General features: G+C 37.1%; 1 protein-coding gene across 4 annotated transcripts in view; it reads left to right on the top strand.

The window, feature by feature from the left end:
- The window catches only part of LOC126094788 (homeodomain-interacting protein kinase 2), a 200,130-nt gene extending 186,007 nt beyond the window's left edge, over positions 1-14,123 (top strand). For all 4 annotated transcript variants that reach the window (XM_049909351.1, XM_049909353.1, XM_049909352.1 and 1 more), the window contains one exon: positions 9,465-14,123. The gene's annotated coding sequence lies outside the window, so the exon portion shown is untranslated. The remainder of the gene's footprint in view (positions 1-9,464) is intronic.
- Positions 14,124-15,840: the final 1,717 nt, after the last annotated feature.

Raw genomic sequence — 15,840 nt, 5'->3', positions numbered from 1 at the left:
GGGATTGCATTGTCACTGGTTCCAAGTGACAGTACCAATACATGCATACACATGGTTTGTTACTGATGAAAGCAAGTATTCTTCAAATTATGTGTCTCGCTGTATTTGAGGACTTTGTTAGTTACCACTGCCATCAGTCATGGCAACTTGCAACAAATGGAATAAAAATTCACTAAATAACTCGTCACAACCACGTATAATGCCTGTGTTGAGTAAGACATTCACACCAGAGTGATCAGAATGCTACTGAATGCGTACTGGCTGTGGGAGACTGTGTGATGTAAGTGTGAAAAACGAGCCTAAACTTGACCACCATCATTTGTGACTCCAACTATAATTACCTACCAATTTTTGTTCAACTGCGTAATGCTCAAATTAATAAATACACCATTGACTGGAGGTAAAACTCTGAATATTTCATGATCAGTCAATTTACAGCAGAAAGGTTAGTCTGTCGTGTAGGTAGGTAAGTGCATTTTAGAGAATCGTGCATAGCATTTAAATTATAGGGATCAGTGAAGAATGTTCATATTGGCATCACAACTAAAATACTTAAGGCAGTTGTACACTGCGCAACATTTTTATTGTACTGCACACTATGGTGACCAGTTGTCTATGACAGAGCTACATTTAGACACAGGTTCTTTATGAGGAAAGAGTGAACATATATGTTGTTGTCATTGTGGTCTTCAGTCCTGAGACTGGTTTGATGTAGCTCTCTATGCTACTCTATCCTGTGCAAGCTTCTTCATCTCCCAGTACCTGCTGCAGCGTACATCCTTCTGAATCTGCTTAGTGTATTCGTCTCTTGGTCTCGTAGTGAGGGAAAAAATCTGGCTTTCACTGACACTGAAAATGAAAAGTTTCTTCACTTTGCGTATTATACTCAAGTTACATTTACGGTGAGTCGCAGTGTTGTGTTGAGGTGGCACGGACATTCTTCCTGAGGGAAATGTTCAAATGTGTGTGAATTTCTAAGGAACCAAACTGTTGAGGTCATCGGTCCCTAGACTTGCACACTACTTGAACTAACTTACGCTAAGGACAACACATTCACCCATGCCCGAGGGAGGACTCGAACCTCCGCGGGAGGGGCCGTGCAATTCGTGACATGGCCCTTCTAACTGCGCGGCCACTCTGCATGGGTTTCCTGAGGGAGAGCGAGTTTGAATAATGATGTGTGTACTGGTCGGTCACAGGCAGTTTGAACTGAACCCAATATTGAAGAGGTTGCAATGTTGGCTGTGCCGACTGGACCGAAATGATCTTGCAGCAACAGTGGGGGTCAGCTGTTGTATGAGCTACAGAATTCCAACTGGTAACCCGACCATATCACATGTTACCCAGCATGGTCTCCACAAATTCTTATGCACGACAACGTGATGATCACTTGACAGATTTGTAGTGACCTGATCAGGTAGTTCCCTTTATGATCCGCAACTGAAAAGACAACCGCCACCTGGAAAATTCCAGTATCACCACAACAGAAAAAACTGTGACAAGAAAGGTCAAATGGCAAGGTGATGCTTAAACTGTGTCTTGATTGAAATGGAATTGTTCAAATTAAATTCATCCTAGACAGTGAATGGCAGATAAAAGCCACTATAAGGAGATCTTTGGCCATTCACGAAATTCGGTTCATCGTAAGAATCTTGAACTTTCGTGTGGGAAGAATCGGCTGTTGCTACATACCACCATCCCTGCACATTGCTCAGTCCTCATCCAAGAGGAACTTGTGAGGCAGGAAGTCACTGTTTTGCCATACCTCTGTATTCACATGATGTCATACCATGTGCTTTTTCTCTTTTTTTCCCCTCACTTAGACACTCCTAAGTGTGTGTAGAATCATTCAGCTGAAAAGGGCATGACAGCCCCAAGAGAAGCCATACAGGATGTTCCTGCCATCATGTTTCAGCAATGCTTTCAGCAGCTAACATTGGTAGACATGCACAGCAGCCAACAATGATTATATTGAGATAGAATGTCGATCTGTTTTAAGTTTATTATAATAAAACAATGAAGGTATGCGATTTCTGAATGTAATGACTGCAGTAGTAAAGTTGTAATCAATTGTGATGTATTACGGCATTTTTAAATTGTGTCTCACTGTTACCTCAAGAGACTTCATTGCATTTAGTTATGTTCTTTGTTTGATTGACAGTAGAGTAAAGAGTAATATAGATCTCTCTCTCTCTCTCTCTCTGTCATGACTGCAAGTTTGTTGTGTTACTTCATACAAGAAACGTTGGGTAATGTCATTGTTTGCCAACCTACAAAACAATTGGATGGTCTCTCTCATATTTGGTGTAGAACTGGAGTTAAGTGGTATCTTAGAATTTAAAAGACTATAAATCATTTTTGTACCTTTTCTTTACCAGTGGTGCCTCTTTTTTTTCACAATGTTGTATTATTAATAATTGATAAATTAAAGTGTTTAAAGTATCACAATACCAGGAGGCGGGGGGAGGGGGGTGGGGAGTAGTGTGCTTTTAAAAGTCAAGGGCTATTTGAGAGCGTAACCAAAAAATCTGCTATGTGCCATTTTTTAAAGAAATTAATTTTGAATTACAGTCCATCTATGTAACAAGATATGGATATGTGCCACGGTAGTCGCTTCAGTTTATACACTTATCACAAGATTGAAGTGTTGCTATGTTGATCACCTGTTTACCCGAAAGTATGCAAAGTACCAATGGCAAATTTGAAAAATGGAGGGTAATGATCCGGATGCTTTGCAAGCAAATAACATTGAAATGAGGAGAAAAGAAGAAGGAAAGGTACTAGATATCAGTTAAATGTGCAGAGGAAGCTGAGTAGTAGTGTTAAAGCATACAAAATCTTTCATTCAGATTTTCATGTTCCAACACGTTTTGAGTCTGTGATCACTTCTGTGTGAAATAAAATGTTGAAAATCTAATCCAGGATCAAATATAGGAAAACACTAAATGTGAAAAGCATCACAGGAAATCGGAAAATGCAATGATGCTCCTTAGAGGTGTTTCCCTAAAATCTCAGATCCCTCGTAGCAGAAGTAGTGTAGTGTGCGTTGTCGTAGAGCGTGTTTTGTTTGCTCCAACACAGGTACATTCTGATATGTTTTATAAGAGACAGTTATCTTGCTGTAATTTTTGTGTCCATATTTTAATAAAGTTTGTATGTGCATGTGGCATGAACTTACCACGGAGTGAGGTGGTGCAGTGGTTAGCACACTGGACTCGCATACGGGAGAATGATGGTTCAAACTCGCGTCCGGCCATCCTGGTTTAGGTTTTCTGTGATTTCCCTAATCGCTTCAGGCAAATGCTGGGATGGTTCCTTTGAAAGGGGACAACCGACTGCCTTCCCCATCTTTTCCTAATCCGATAGGACCGATGTCCACATTGCTCGGTCCCCTCCCCCAAATAAACCACCCATGAACTTACCGCAGTCTGGGAAGCAAATAAGATAGTGTTCTGTCTCCTTAATGTACTAATCAGTAGTGACTTAAATACACAGTTAATATTATGGAGTGATTATTACACAGCACAGAATAGAAACCGAATGTTGAGCTTCCTTTTTGTCTATCTTGTGCCTCTTTGACTTTGTGCTGATTGAAAAGAGGAAGAGACAGTGCAAAGCATCTGTACATGAAGACCTACATGATAATGTAAGGCTAACAAATTTGAAGTCGTTGACTTAACTGACTAATATTTCGTTAGTATTCAGTCTGCTGCTGATTCCTTGGTAACAGCAAAATAGTTGAAGATCTCAAAGAACCAATGGTAGGCTTTCTCAGTAAGGATCCTGGAGTCATAGAAGTGAAATACACCTTACGTAAATTGGAAACTTGGACACATGTTGATATTCTAAAATAAAAGGTGTGGAGGCTTCTGACATCAGAAATGTAATATTCAGTGGAGTTGAAGAGCAAAGAGTACTTGGCAAAGAAAAAAAATAGTACTTGTTATCAGTTATACCATATGTTGATGAAAAATACAGACCATTTAATGAGAACTTGTCATACTAATGTGGCATGATTTGTATTTTGAGTTTCTTTCAAATATTGCACTGGTACTAAGACTGAAATTACCTTTGGCACTTGGCCATTTTTGAATAAAAGGGTGTAGAACTTAGCTATGTTTAGTGTTTTTAACTTTAAAGATTCATATTACTTATGTGACATCCAATTTCATTAATTAAATGTAAATAGTATACCTACAATTGTCCATCTGTTTAGTGGACACTTATCAAGTTTTTGGGTTATGATCTTCAATTAACAAAATTTGCCCTTTTGAAATTTTTTGCAACAGTCACAAAGTAATGCACCTCAGTATACACTTACCGGAAAATGTGTTGGTATTTTTAAGTTTGTGCTAAAAGATATTTTTAGGTTCTGGGACCTACTTATACAGAAGTGCCTATTTAAAAATAATATTGTTAACAAAGCTTAACAACAAGTAAAGAAATTATTTATTTATTTATTTGTTTTGTGCATAAATTACCTCCTCTGTTTGTAGTACAGGTTATGGAAAATGTATTGGTATTGCTAGGGTTAGCTTTTATTTGCTTGTTTTAATAATCACAGGAAATGAAATCTATGGAAAGTTGACAAAGCATATTTGGCATTCATCTATATGACCTTTTCTCACTAGTACTATTGAGTTAAAGGTGTGAGGTTTTTCTTTCATATGATGACCTATGAATTAGTGACTATCTTAATTAATAGCATTAATTATTTCACCTGTGATAAAGTGAAATTTATGGTTAGCTAGCTGATTTGGAAAAGTTGTCACATATACTGGCAGTGACTTCTTATAGAATTAGGAAATGTCCTGAATCAACTCGTAGAAAGTTACAAAAAACTGTAATTTATACATTAAATTTTCCCCTTGTGCTATCTGTAGATTGGTGTATGAGGGGCAGAAATAAAGTTTTAATCATCACCTCAAAAAAATTTAGCTGTGACCACAGAACTTAGCGATAGTGTAAGTTGTTTCTACATATTCACTGTTGGACATTTGCCCTAACGATGGACGACTTGATGGAGACTTCGACTGCAGAAGTCTGTATTTTTGCTGTTCTAGATAGGTTCCACCTCTACAATCACCTCATTGTTATTTTGGAAATGCCTGCCATGTAGTGGTTTCTTCATCTGAGGAAAGAGAAAGAAATTTCTGAATGCCACATCAGAAGGCTACTGCATGTGAAGCAGGATTTGATAGTCCAGAGATGCAGAATGTGAGACAGTGTCTTTTGCAGAATGAGTTAGCACATTTTTGTGGAGTGCACACACCCACTCAGACATCTTCCTTCGATGCTGCCTGCGTCTTGACAGACTCTCGTAACCCGTCATGACATTTTGGTAGTATGGTCCTGTGACTGTTATCCAGTCCGAGCATAATCTGTTAGCTTCATACCATGGCAGTCTCAAAATACACTCGGCAGCACCTTACCCTATGACGAGTAGGTCCTCAATTTTTTTTTATGTTGGTGAATCTACATGTTTCATCTACTTCTTTTGCCACCCAGCACTCTTCTATGGTGACAACATGGTTAAAGATGTCATCTCGGTTAGCCTGACATAGCTGCAGCATTTCTGCTGCTGCCTGAGTTTGTCAGGCCTTTTCAATGGGTGAAAGCAGCCATGGAAAGCAGCAGGCAGTGACCTTTGGATGTTCAAAATGTTGCGGAACACGTTGGAAACTGACCCATAACTCAGTTTCACTTTTTCCTCTATTGTGATATGCTGGTCTTCGAGCACCAGGCCTCCGTTTCTCTTACGATTTCTGGCTCCTCACAGGGAGATGATCTGTCCCTTCGTTCATCATCATTTAGACTTTTTTGACTACTCAAGAAGAATCTGTTCTACCTAGCCACTGTCATATGATGGTGCATTGTTGCTATATGCTTCCACCAATACAGCATAGATTGTTACAGTGTTGTTCCTCTTCAAATACAGAAAAAGAACGTCCATCATCCTGGAAAACAGGGAAAAGTCAAGGAATCTTTTTGTTCAGGAAAACTGAAGGGAAACTCAAGGAATTTTTCAATTTTACCTAAAAAACCAGGAAAAGGCATGGTGTCTCATTTGATTTTGGGCAGAGGCATTTGTTTGCCTTCTGCCTACACAATGCGGTACTGCACTCACCATTCATGCACAGCTCAGTGCCTTGTGACTCCCCTTCACCAGAGTTTTATCATCCCCAATTCCTCCCCTCGCCCGGTCCAATGCAATGGCCAACCAGCCATCCCGGCATGACAGATTCCAGACGAGTTGTGCAGAGATTAGTTCTTGTTGATTGTTGATAAGGAATGGCTAGCATGCCTGTCACTGTAGCCTGGCCATGCTATGCTGGCCTGTTGTTGTCTCATGATTATGTCTTTGTGACACAGTGTGACTAGAAAGTAGATGTGATGGAATATTTGATGTGGTTTGCATTTGGATCTGTTCAAAAGTAGTGCCTTGTCTGCTAACATGGTGTTACTACAAAGGTGTGTGTGCTTTTAGGAGAGTTTGTAGCCTATTCATATCCATTTATTTTGAACCAGGAACATAGGGCATGATAGATTTTTAATAATACAGAACATTTTTTGATGTATACTAAAAAATTACTATTGAGTATGCCAGCAACTATTGATCTCATTGTATTGTGTACAAATAAGATTCATTATAGATACATAGTGGTATGCATAAAATAGTGTAATTAGAACACTAAAAAGCAGTCATTTGGCTTTGGTGTGTGGTTATTAGTTTAGTTAACACTGAACTAAAGCCTGCATTGCATCGCCGGTGGCAGGAAGTTAGTGGGTACTGGGGAGTAGGTGCGTCATTCATGGGGTCAACTTGACTCTTTGCATCATTTCTATCCTTACTGGCTAATGTTTCCCATGCTGCTGTGGCTCTTATTCAACATAAACCACTATAACCACTATCAATTACATGCATGGAAGGAAGATTTTATTTGTGAACTCTTGGCCACATCTCACTATATTGTTAAGGTGCGATACTGCCTAATGTATATGTTACCTTAGGGCTTACTCGGTGAATTGGAAGTGTGTGTTCAACCCTCACTGGACTGAGGATCCAGAATTTTCATGCTCCGTAAAACTAACTTCTCACTAAGCAATGTAGGCAAGCAGGCCTTCTCCAATCATACAAGAGTAAGAACCATGCTGGGCTCAAGGCTGCGAGGAAGGTGACAACACCTAAATGCCACAAATAGCCATGACTCCAGTGCTACTGCATCAGACGTAGCCCCTGCGGTGCCACCTGCCATCTCTGGATGCACTCTGGTGAACTGTCATCTCCAACAATGAAAAGGGCAAGCCTGATGGTGCTTTAGATTTGGAAAGTGCAATTGAAAATAAAATTACCAGTTTCAATGAAGAAAATTCTAACTAGCCTCCAAGTATTTTAGTCTGCTGCAGCACAGGCAGGGGGTGCACCATGCAATTGCGGTATGTCCCCAGCAACCAGGTGTTACTTCTAGACACTGGCAATAAGTACCTTCTGCTGGAACTTTTGGACAATGACCAATGATGCCAGATTAACTGCAGAGAGATGCTGTGAAAACGCAGAGATCAATCTCCTCGGGGCATTAGTAGTTGCTTAATCTCTTTTCAGATGTGTCCCCCACACAATAACATTGCCTCCAATATGCAACTTCAAAAGTCAAAAGTAAATTATGGCATAGTGCTTGGACTAGAGCCATTTTTCACACAGGTTGTTGCTGTGTGTGATGTTATAGTTATTCAGTCTGATCTGTTTGTACATTTTTGGAATAGTGCATTGGCCCAGGTCTCAAGCAGGTACCTCATGTCAGTGTTTTTGAGAAAAAGTGCTACAAAAGATTTAGTTGAAGGATTTGAGGCAGGTGCATCCCATTGTATGGTAAATATGGAAAAAACAAAAACCAAGTTGTTCAGCCCTAATGTTAATAAGGCATTCTTAAGAGCTGACAAGCAAGCTCAGTCGAGGGTAATGTAGAGGGTCCCGTACTTTTAGACTTTGGGACATGTGACTTATCTGCAGTGCAGGGCGACTTTAGGACAGGTTGTACTAGCATTGGTTGGACTCTCGTTCATTTTCCAACAGCATAATGTAATCTACTTAACAATGTTCCCCCCTACTAAACTGACGTGGACAATATTACAAGCACACTTCTGTTTAGCCACAGAAGTTTTGCATTGTTGTTGGGTGGAAAATAAAATGGTGTCAGTCTGGTCTCAGCTAATATTAACAGCTGTTTGAAAATGTGTAAAGGAAGTAGAATGAATAAAGAAGGAACAGAAGTAGGTACAACCAAAACCTATGGTCTTTCCTGGAGGTCCTCAGAGTCATGTCTACGAAGTAGTTTGATGGGACAAGATGCTGATAGCTCATCTTGCCTTTTTTGACACTGGGTGCTCAGGTGGAGTTGTTTGTGACACTCCCTTAACTTCTTTCCTCTACAGTTCACTCCAGTCTATAGTCAGAATTAATGAGAAAATTTTGTCACACCAGAAGTTTGTAGAAACAGGCTAGCTTCAAAACAGATCTGAATGACAAATCAGGTGCAACCTCAGAAAATGGACATCAGGTAAGAACCAAACACCTTGTGGGTCAGTGTGACAAATCAGAGAGAGATATCTTGGTGTTCTGGAATGAATGCCTTCCATTTATGAAGCGTAAAGTATCCAAAATTCTGGATAAATCACGCATGAGTTATTTCTTTATGAAGGGCGTGTTAGTCCCAGAAGTGGCAATTAATGCCGACCATGAGAAGAGACAGTTAGACATAGTATTGCACATTTCACTACATTAAATTGCTTTGGCAGTCATGATGCCGATGTCATTGTCCATGAGTTTTAAAGTCTAGTAGAGATCGTGTCAGTAAAGGAAATCCTCAAAGAATCAGACCACAGAAAAATAAAAAAATTGGCCTGGAAAACTCTAGGGTTTTTAGAATCGCTGGATATCTCGAGAAAACAAATTATACCATGATACTGTAACTTATGAACGAGCTGTACCATTTTATTTTGGCTCTTCAAATAGTGGGCAGTGGTGTTTTAGCATGAAGATTTATTTGTGTACCAGGACTGTAGACACAGGCCTACAACCAAGCAAAGAATTGATGGCAAAAATTTGTATTTTTTAGCTGATATTTAAAACTGTGAAATCAAATATAATTAATTAATGATGGGATGGGATTTTTGGTCATTACTTACACACAGGTGGTGAAATGTTTAGTGCTGCTGATAGACACATAGAAAGTTAAAAGTGATGACACAAAGCTAGCATTTGGAACTACTAGTTCCTTCCTCAGTTAGGAGAGAGCGATAGGCCAGGAGTTTTTCTGGAAGGGCAGATCACTCAGACCCCAGGTTGAGAAGGAACTGCAAGTAGTTATTACTTCATTTTAAGGGCTGTTTTATTATTAAGGTAGTATGCAATACTGTCTTTCACATTGTCAAAATATTGAAATGTGGTTTTCTTTTCTTTACAGGTATATTCACAGTATGAACCACAAATTCAATAGTGAAGACAAACAACATGTCATGTACAAAGTTAGTGTGTAACTCAGTGTATTCTCAGTCAAGAGAACCAGATTTGTATAAATGTTGTTAAAAAATGTGATTGTGAGTCTGAAATTGCCAGGCAGATTATAAATGTTAATAGAAAATGAAGGACAGGACAACAATATTCCTGTCATACAATTAATTGAGAAAGCAAAATGTTGGACCTGTTACTTGTTTTTAACAATTGTGAAGTACGTTCACAGCATTATATTTTGTGTAAAATCAGTTAGTTATTGGTATGGTTAAATGAATTGACATATGCCTTTGTTCTACTGTTTTCTGTTCCCTTTTTATTTGTTAAATAATGGAAAGTTACACATTTCATAGTACATTTGTCTTTCTTGGAATAATTCAGTTGTGAATGAAATTGAAAGGAGAGTTCATTTATTTGACAACAACTTTAACAAGATTTTTCTTTCTCTTTGCGGTTCTAGCATTCCTGCCTGCAGGTAACCACGTTTTAAAATTGTGGTTCACTTTTTTTGTCCAGATTATATATAATGAAAAGTTGTATATATTTATGGAGAAACAGTCCATAATTTTTTATCACTTCACTTTTTGGTGTGGAAGTGTGATGTTTGTATATAATAGAATAAGGTACAATTCCTCAATTTTAAAAATGTGATGTTTGTTATATATTTACATTTTATCTTCAATGACCAGTGGTCTTCGAATTAATATACAATTGAAGAATGATGGTGACCAAGCTTTTGTAGGAGCCTTAAGAGAGATTTGTGGTAGATTTAGGAAAGAGTCAGACTTCCATTTATAATCTCAGATCAATGTGCCTGTTCAAATATCAGCATGTATTTATTTGTAAGAAATGCTCGCTATATATATTATATATATGTATATATTAGTCACTGTTCTGTGTGTGTGCCACAAGTATTACTGCCGTAGTACATCTAGAAAAAAAATATTTTACTATTATTAGAGATATATATATATAAATATTATATATTTGTAAATACTGACATATTGCTGTCAGTGTTGTTTATAAAGGTTTAATCTTTTTTCCTGGTTATGTGAGGAGCGCCTAACATAGTCAATTATCTCCTTTATCTCCTGTTTTTTCCAAAGAACCTGCTTTCACTAGAAAGACAATTGAAAACGTTTTTAATCAATTATTCATTTTTGGAACAGAGAGGTTCTTTCCTCATCATTCAACTATTTTGAATTTTTGTTATCTCCATGCACAGTAAAACTGTTTGCTTGGTTTCTTTTGGTATAGCATTCACACACCAAGAGCTGACAGGTGCTTGTATCCTATATTAAGCTGGTTTAGATAGTAAATTAAGTGTTATTTAGATATTTTTGCCCAAATATTCCACTTCAAAGGAGATTCAGATTATAACTGGGTGTTATCTTGTTTGTTTCATAGGAAATGACAATGTAGTATTTATGTTTTGATGCCATGCTCAAAATATCTAGTCTCTAGTTTGAAGGTGTGTTAAATTTGCACTATACTAATCTCCTGCTCTGGAAATGTAACTAAAATATTTGCCTGTGGAATAGTGTTGAAATGTTGAAAGATTTAATCTAGGTTTTTCATATAACTTAATAATTGAAGATGTGAGGAGCTCTGTTAGGATGGTAACAGTGCCAGGATATGGTGTCATTAGTGTGTGTGTGTGTGTGTGTGTGTGTGTGTGTGTGTGTGTGTGCGATTTTGAGCTTTGCATGTTATAAGAAAATTTCTGATATGCTCCACATAGTTTTACTGAACATTTTGCTCTTCAGTGTGACTGTCAAAAAAAAATTCTGTAGGTAAAAGTCTGTTAAACTGTCAGTGAATTTATATAATGTGTGGTTATGAAAATGTGTGCACTTTAGGTAGTCCCTAAACAGGTTCCATTAAAATGACTTGTAAATACGTCTTTCAGGATTTTTGAGAACACTAGTACAAGCAAATTAAAATTCTGAAATCCTGAGAGACACCAGTGCATGAAATATGGTACCCTGTTTAAGAAGTGCATGTATAAAATGCCATACCGTCACTGGCAGTGAGTGTTGTAGTTTGTAACAGTGATATTTGTTCCAGGAAGATTTAAAATATTTTTGGAAAATAACTGTGTTTCACAGTTTGTTAAAGGGTGACATACTTTCCTTTAGGATAGTTTTCACTGTATGAGTTTTGCATTTTAAATATGTACTGCATCATGATTTCTACATATGTATTAAGGTTTTACATGTGTTTTAGCAATCACTAATGGACTGAGGAAGAAATAGAGCAAAAAATATAGTTTACAAGTAATGTAAAATAAATGGTGTTTTATAGGAATGTAATTCCTTTATGGCTTATAATTTTTATCATACCTCCTTTGCAGAGAGTTTGCTTTATGTGGATTCTAGCTGCCTTAAAGTGCAGAAAGTAATATGTAGATAACAGGTTATGGGAAATATACCACTTCTATATGTAAATGGTATGTGTTAGATAAAAATTGCATTATATCATTGATGTAATTAAAAGCAGAAAATTAATATTTTTTTATAGTAGTGGAACAAAGAAACACATTAGTGTTTTATGTACTGCACAGATAAATGTTTTAAAAATAGTTTAACCAAACAATTGCCTTACTAAATAATAATATTACTAATAATTGTCATCATTATGTCTATAGTAATTGTCATTGATGTGATCTGTTTTCTGCCAATGTCCCGTGTGTGTGTGTGTGTGTGTGTGTGTGTGTGTGTGTGTGTGTATGCATGTATGTACGTACGTACGTGTCTGTGTCTCCTTAGTGACAGATTTTGTAGTGTGTACCAAAGACATAACAATGTTCCTGCCTATTAACTGAAAAATGTTTTCTAGCTTAGCTTTGTGTAACATAGAGAATCTTTTGCTGGCATTACTGACTTTTTTGAAATTCAGTACATCCAAGAGCAAGACTGCAGTATTGTTATTTTATGCTTTTTAATCTTTATCTCTGTAATAGTGCCATAGCATTTCAGTAATACTATGGTGAATGTTTGTCATTATTCTCATAAAGATCACAGCTGCATTTGTAGCAGCTCCATGTAAAATGTGATTCATATTGTAGTAAAGAGTAAAGACATGAGGAAAGGAGTTTCTCTGGGTTATGCTGTAAATAGAAGTTTGCCTGAAAGCAACTTTAATTTCTAGAGTTCATGCTGTATAAAAGTAATTGTAAGTAATGTTGCCAGTTTTAATGAGCAATTTCAGTGATGTATTGCTGTTGCTGTTTTCACAGTTTTTCTTAATAGATAAGTAGGGCCTGTGCATTTTGTCAGTGATGCCAAGCTTTGAAAACTCCAAGCATGGTGAATATTGGAATGTTTATCAGATCCTTCACAGATGTTATGTTATGCTTTTCTTTAAAAAAATGAAGTTGTTATAAAATTGTAAGTTATTGTGAAATACCTGTAAGTACTGTTAATATGGCTTACCTTATTTTAATTAGCATGGAACATGATTATTCTTTGAAAAAGTAAATTTCTTTTCTGTAGTGAGCAGTGATTCATGATATTGTGAATATTGTACTGATCAACAATGAAACTCTCTTAATGGTTTTTGTACGAGTAAAACATTAATGACCTTAGTATTTGTGATTCATATTCGGTCTGTAGACAGCAATGTTGATAGTCTACACAGTTTATTTAACTCATTGGTACGCAGTCATTATAATTAACTTCATTTATTCCATTGATTAATTAGTTAAGATTTCATAGTAGTGGGAAATGGTGAATTCATTGGTATGTTTACTCCCTTTCATGAAACTTTTACTATTTCATAGGTGCATGTTGATTGTACCACTTTAAGTTTCTGTATTACTGTAATTCCAAGTTAAATGTTGTTCATATGAAACACAAAGGTTTCAAGGTTCTTATATAATTTTCTCATAGCCATTAGAAAGTTACACATGGTTAGAAGAGTTTTTGGTGTATACACTCAAGGTGTATTTCTTTGATTAATATTAGCTTATTAATGTATCAGTTACCAAACATTGTTAGTGTGAAAAGCTTACAGGTACCTTTTGTAATGACTATATTTGTAGTTTTCAGGAAGAGGCAATGTATTGATAGTAAAGGGTGTAGATCTTCATTTTTAACAATTGTCTGAGGCTGTTGGGTTGTACATATTGACTGGTAGTCTTGCAGTACACAGAGAAGCTAAACAAATGAAATAATGTAAACATTTCCCAACATTTTCAGTAACTGTCTATTTAATGAATCTCTCTCTCTCTCTCTCTCTCTCTCTCTCTCTCTCTCTCTCTCTCTCTCTCTCTCTCTCCCTCCCCTCCCCCTCCCCGTCCCCCTCTATCCCCCTCCCCACTACATTCCTCCCCTTTCCCTCACTCCTATCATTGCATGTACACACATTTGTGTGAATAATTCACACAATTGTATGTTTATGCAATCACTGAAATGGCTTTTTCCTCCCTTTTTTGCCAATGTTGCACACATCAGATATATAAATTTTAATTACTTTATGGTGGTGATGCTGTTTGATTTATCCTTAGGTTATATTTTTGAGGCTTTAGTTTGGTGGAAGGCCACAATTGCAATATGTTCTCTATATCAGCCTTTTATATAACAAATGTGATATTAAATATTTTTTACATTAATTTATGCTGGTCATTCATTCATTATTTCTTATACAATAAAAATGGTCATGTCTGGCTCTGAAACATATCACCCATTTAAATTTTAAGTAAACGTGATAAAATGTGGATTGCACTAGGTAACATGTAAAATTTATGTACATTTTTCTTTTTAAAAAAGCTTTACAGCAGTCTTCAGTAGAAAAAGTGTGTTCATATTTTTAAAAACTGTTTTGTTCCGCCAAGTGGCGAAATAGTAATACATTCATTTGGCAACATCTTTAGTGTTCATTGATTTGCTAGCCCAGTCAACGAAGACCTAAACAGTTGGACTGGGGGAAAAAAATTGGTGTACTTACAAATTTTTGTTCAGTTGTAGGAGTGAGTGCCATAAACAACATACTAAAAGTCATGAGCATTTGTGTGGGGGAATAACTCGAAAACCACAGCTTTATCAGAAATGTTTCCCAATACAAAATTTGGCTGCATTAGATTTCCTACAAAAATGTCCGTTTCATTTTTTCTCTGTGACTAATAGTTTCTGCATTGCAGAGGACGCAAAAATTGCAGATTATTAAAAATATTGTTTGAACTGTATAAAAATAATGTTTATCCATAAACGAGGGAAAATAGGTTGCCTGATTGTGTTCATGTACTCCCCATGTTTATAGGTCTTTAAGCTGAAGATCGAACAGGTGATCCCCATTCTGTCTACCAAACTACATCACCAGAAGCAAGTACAGGGTGTCTCAAATTTATTTTGACCCTTTACAGCACACCTTTTATATCACAGGCAATGTGGCACATAAATGTGTGGGAGCATTCCTTTGACATAAAATTTAACACTACATGGAATACAGATACACATTACTAATCATACTAGCATAAGAAACACGTCTTGACGGAATCTGTGTAAGTCTATATAGACTGTCCTACACTGCTAGAGGGGCAATTGATCCTTAGCCTCCTGTATGGCGACTATAGTTTTCTTCTAGGAAAGGTGACCTCCTCCACCACGAGTGCTGCTAGGTTTTCAGTTTACAGACTTACTATATCTCCTCAGCATTGCCTGCCCTATCCTCTTATGTGAGTAGACGAAACAGCTTTGCGGAACTCTTGTGTGTACAGTGGAGTTATTGTCAGTTAATTAAGTGAGTACTTATTTCCAGTTGTTAAGTGCTGTAAGACGTCTCAACAGCTGGAGCTGCTACTACACTGAAGAGTGTGTGCCAAATGTATTTGACAATATCTGTTTCATTGTCTCCAGTATCACTGTCTAGAAAACTTTCCACAACTTACGGGGTGTCAAATGCACTACTTCTGCCTCAGCTCAGCAGGCTTAAATTATCTCGTATCTGCTACTGAAGTAGGTCACCTAAGCTTTATAGAATTTTACATGTCTCAAAAAAGTCAATGTATTACAGCAGTTTACTGCTCTAGACTTGAATATGATAAGTGTTAACCCATCAGTTGTATTCACATCCATCTTGGAAGAGATACTGTGGATGTGTGGTAAGTGGCTCCACTCAGTGCAGCCCATTCTCAAAGTGCCAGCAGTTCTTGAATTGAAGAGATTCATGCAGTCTACCAGTAAAAAAAATTAATGGTAAGAGAAGTGCAGTGACTTGGTCATTCATTAACTCACTAAAAAGTGATTATAAATACAATTACACGCCTTTTACAATACACTGTCAGAGAGAGAGAGAGAGAGAGAGAGAGAGAGCGCAGCGAGGTGCCACAT

Source organism: Schistocerca cancellata, chromosome 8 (assembly GCF_023864275.1).
Source record: "Schistocerca cancellata isolate TAMUIC-IGC-003103 chromosome 8, iqSchCanc2.1, whole genome shotgun sequence".
NCBI lineage: Eukaryota > Metazoa > Arthropoda > Insecta > Orthoptera > Acrididae > Schistocerca > Schistocerca cancellata.
This window is presented reverse-complemented; position numbering and strand designations above follow the sequence as displayed.